The sequence below is a fragment of the Rattus norvegicus genome, chromosome Y, assembly GCF_021556685.1.
Source record: "Rattus norvegicus strain SHRSP/BbbUtx chromosome Y, alternate assembly SHRSP_T2T, whole genome shotgun sequence".
Lineage (NCBI taxonomy): Eukaryota > Metazoa > Chordata > Mammalia > Rodentia > Muridae > Rattus > Rattus norvegicus.
The window spans coordinates 43,529,718-43,535,053 of record NC_141555.1 but is presented as its reverse complement, the minus strand read 5'-3'; positions in this window follow the sequence as shown (position 1 = coordinate 43,535,053).

Sequence of the window (5,336 nt, the reverse complement as noted above, 5' to 3'; positions counted from 1 at the left end):
TACTGGGAATTATTGTTTGCTGGGAAATTTGGGGGAGGATAGTGTGAAATTCATCACTGTCCTTTGTTTCAGATATTTTTTTTAATAAGTAACACATACTATACAAATAGCTAACTAACTCTTGTGTTCCCCTTCCTGTATGGCTGCTGGTGTAAATAAAATGCATTTTTTCATTGATAAACAATAATAAAATCACATAAAGACACAAACATACTTAAAGACAGAAAATATTCACAAGGGAAAATACATTTAAAATGGAGATAAAATATAAACAAAATGAGATCAAAAGATCCATTCAGAAACCATGATATTAAAAATGTCATTATCAAACTACAAATTTGTAAGATGAGATAATAATAATATATATTTAAGAAAAGATGAAAACCATTAAATGCACAGTGTGCCCAAAATGTTCACTCAAAATGTAGTATATACCTAAGAATGGAATGGAGTTCTCACTCTTGCTACTATAGAGGCAAAATGGAAGGATTACTACTAGGCTAAACCCAACGTAGATTTCATAGTGCCAAACTATCAAGGAAGCTGGTGTTTCAAAATACCACATTAAGCAAATATCGATAATAAAAACAAATATAAAAATAAAAAGTATTGAAGACCAGCACTAGTCCATGATAATCTGATAGGGTGCATGGGATTATTTCAATATTTTGGTATCTATCGGGACCTCTTTAGTGACAGAGAATATGGTAAGTTTGGAGAAGTTACTTTTAGTTGCAAAGAAAAAAGGTATATTGTCTAGTTTTAGGAGGAAATGTTCTTTAAATATCTGCTAAATCCATTTGGATGATTATTTCTGTTATTTTTAATGTATCCGTTTAGTTTCATTTTCCACAATCGGTCAATTGATGAACTTGGGTATTGAAATCTCCCACTATTATTGTGTTGGCGCCAATATATGCTTTGAGGCTTAGTGATTTTCTTTTGGTGAATTTAGGTGCCCTAGCATTTGAAACATAGTTGTTCAGAATTGAGAGTTCATCTTAGTATTATTTTTTCTTTGACAATTATTTTGTCCTTCCTTATCATTTTTGATATCTTTGGTTTAAAGTCAATTTTATTCAATGTAAGAAAGGCTATTTCCGTTTTGTTTCTTGGGACCATTTGCTTGGAATTTCTCTCCAGCCTTTTACCTTGAGATAGTGACTGTCCATATAAGTAAGGTGTGTTTACTGTATGCAGCAAAATGTTCGGTCCATTTTATTTATTCAATCCCTTAGTTTATATCTTCTTATTGGAGAATTAAGTCCATTGATGATAAGAGATATTAAATAAAATTTATTGTTCTTTCCTGTTATTTTTATTGTTAGAAATGGAATTACGTTTGTGTGGCTATTATCTTTTGGGTTTGTTGAAAGATTAATTTCCAACTTTTTCCTAGGGTGTAGTTTACTTTCTTGTGTTGGAAGTGTCCATCTACTATCCTATGTAGGGTTAGATTTGTCGAAAGATGTCTTGTAAATTTTGCTTTGTCATGGAGTATCTTGGTTTCTCCATCCATGGTAATTGAAAGTTTTACCAGATATCCAAGCCTGGAGATCCAGAAACGAATGCAAACACCTATGGTCACTTTATCTTTGACAAATGTGCTAAAACCATTTAATGGAAAAAAGACAGAATTTTAAAGAAATGGTGATGGATCAACTGGACGTCAGCATATAGAAAAATCAATTATTTAAACAAACAAGGTGGGGGAACAAATGATCATCTTGTTAGATGCTGTCAAAAAATGAAAACAATCAGTACCTCTTCATGTTAAAAGATTTGGTACATATCATAAATTCAAGGTCCATACATAAACATGTAAAGAAATATTACAAAAAAACAGTATCCAGCATCAACATAAATGGGGAGAACCTTGAAGCAATTCAACAAATATCAGGGAATGCAAAAAGTTGCCCAATCTGAACTTACTTCTTTAATATAGCACTGGAAATCTTATTCACAGAAATTAGACATCCAAAGGAGATCAAAGGGAATTCAAGAAGTCAAAATATCATGATTTGTACATGATATGATAGTATAATTTAGTGACCCTAAAAATTCAACCAGAGAACTCCTTCAGCTAATAAACAATTTCAGGAAAGTGGCTGGATGTAAAACTAACTCAAACAAATCATTACCCTTCCTCTACTTCAAGGATAAACAGGTAGAAAAGAAATTAGGGATATGACAACCTTCACATTAGTCACAAATAATAAAAAAATACCTCAGTGTGACTATAACCAACCATGTAAAATGTCTTTATGACAAGAACTTTAAGTCTGTGAAGAAAAAAAATTGAAGAAAATCTCGGATGGAAAGATTTTCCATGCTTATGGATTGGTAGAGTTAATATTGCAAAAATGGCCAACTTCCCAAAGCAATCAACATATTCAAGGCAAGCGCTATCACAATTCCAATTTACTTGTTCATAGAGTTAGAAAGAACAATTTGAAAAGTCATTTGAAATAACAAAATCCCAATATAGAGAAAACTATCCTCAACAATAAAAGAACTTCTTTATTTTTTCTTTTTTTTTCTGCTTGTAAAATTTATTCACAAGAGCACTCCTCAAAGAAGAAGCAGGAGCTCATATCTGATCTGTGTTCTTCTTGAAAGCCTTGCATCATAACACAGCATACGGTTATAAAAAGGATGGGAAGGTTTGCTTTTCATTTGTGGAACATTTCGTACATGTAATACAATATGCTCTGATCAAGTGCACCCACAAACCCTCCTGCTCCTCCTAGACTTGCCCCCATCTCCCTTCCAACTTTATGTAGTCTTTTGCTTTTTTTTTGCATATTTCTATGACTGGATCCTTTCATTTCTTTTTTTTTTATTAATTGAGTATTTCTTATTTACATTTTGAGTATTATTCCCTTTCCCAGTTTCCGGGCCAACATACCCCAACACCTCTACCTCCCCTTCTTTATGTGTTTTCCCCTCCCCATCCTCCCCCATTGCTGCTCTCCCCCCAACAACATGTTCACTAGGGGTTCAGTCTTAGCAGGACCAAGGGCTTCCCCTTACACTACTGATCTTACTAGGATATTCAATGCTACCTATGAGGTCAGTGTCCAGGGTCAGTCCATGCATAGTCTTTAGGTAATTGCTTAGTCCCTGGAAGGTCTGGTTGCTTCGCATTGTTGTTCATATGGGGTCTTGAGCCCCTGCAAGTTCTTCCAGTTCTTTCTGTGATTCCTTCAACAGGGGTCCTATTCGTAGTTCAGTGGTTTGCTACTGGCATTCGCCTCTTTATTTGCCATAATCTGGCTGTGCCTCTCAGCAGATATCTACATCTGCCTCCTGTCTGCCTGCACTTCTTTGCTTCATCCATCTTGTCTAATTGGGTGGCTGTATATGTATGGGCCACATGTGGGGCAGGCTCTGAATGTTCCTTCTGTCTCTGTTTTAATCTTTGCCTCTATTCCCTGCCATTTCTATTATTCTTATTCCCCTTTTAAAGGAGTGAAATATTCATATTTTGATCATCCGTCTTCAATTTTATGTGATCCAGGCATCTAGGGTAATTCAAGCATTTGGTATAATAGCCACTTATCAATGAGTGCATACCTTGTGTGTTTTTCTGTGATTGGGTGACATCAAACAAATGGATGATATTTTCCAGTTTCATCATTTGCCAATGAATTTCATAAAGTAATTATTTTTGAAAGCTGAATAATATTCCTTTGTGTAGATGTACCACATTTTCTGTATCCATTCCTCTGTTAAAGGGCATCTGGGTTCTTTCCAGCTTCTGGCTATTTTAAATAAGGCTGCTATAAACATAGTGGAGCACGTGTCTTTTTTATATGTTGGGGGCATCTTTTGGGTATATGCCCAAGAGAGGTATAGCTGGATCTTCAGGCAGTTCAATGTCCAATTTTCTGAGGAACCTCCAGACTGATTTCCAGAATGGTTGTAGCATTCTGCAATCCCACCAAAAATGGAGGAGTGATCCTTTTTGTCCACACCTTTGCCAGCATTTGCTGTCACCTGAGTTTTTGATCTTAGTCATTCTCAAGGTGTGAGGTGAAATCTCAGGGTGGTTTTGATTTGCATTTCCCTTAAGACTAAAGATGTTTAACATTTCTTTAGGTGTTTCTCAGTCATTCAGCATTCCTCAGCTGTAAATTCTTTGTTTAGCTCTGAACCCCACTTTTAATAGGTTTATTTGTCTCCCTGCAGTCTAACTTCTTGAGTTCTTTGAATATTTTTGATATAAAGCCTCTATCTGTTGCAGGATTGGTAAAAATCTTTTCCTTCTTTGGGAATCACTATCCCTTACCTCAAACTGTATAACAGAAAAATAATGATAAAAATTTAATTGTTATCGTACAGAGACAGATATCCAGATCAATGGAATAGATTTGAAGACCCAGAAATGAAGGCACTTGATATTTGACAAAGGAACCAAAACCATCCAATGGAAAAAAAAAACAGAATTTTCAACAAATAGTGCTGGTTTAACTAGAAATAAGCATGTAGTAGAAGGGAAATCAATCAATTCTTATCACCGCATACAAAGCTCAAGTCAAAGTGGATCGAGGTTCTCCACATAAAACCATATAACCTAACACTAATAAAAGAAAAATGGGAAAGAGTCTCGGAAACTTGGGCACTGGGGAAATTTCCTGAATATAAAACCAATGGCTTATGCTCTAAGATCATGATTTGACAAATGGAGCTTCATAAAATTGTAAAGCTTTTGTAAGGCAAAGGGCACTGTCATTAGAAAATAGGAGCAACCAACCAACTAAGAAAAGATCTTTACCAATCCTACATATGATAGAGGTCTATATTCAATTTATACAAAGACTCAAGAAATTATGTTATGTGGAATCAAATAGTCCTTTCAAAATGGTGTTAGAGCTAAACAATGAATTTTTAACTGAGGAATATCAAAATCCTTAGCCATCGGGCAAATGGAAATGAAAAAAAACAAAACAAAACAAAGAAATAAACAAAACAAAACAAAACAAACAAACAAAAAAACAACAACTGAGATTCCACAGCGCACCAATAAGAATGGCTAAGATAAAAACAAATTCAGTTGACAAATGATACTTAAAAGGATGTGGAGAAAAGGAACACTCCTCTAATGTTGGTGGGATTGCAAGTTGGTATAACCACTCTGGAAATCAGTCTGGAGTTTTCTAACAAAATTGGTACTACATGAGGATCCGGCAATACCACTTCTTGGGTATTTACCCAAAAGATGCTCCAACATATAACAAGGACACATGATGCTATATGTGGATAGAAACTATATATATATATATGTGTATGTGTGTGTGTGTGTGTGTGTGTGTGTGTATGTGAGTGTGTGTGTG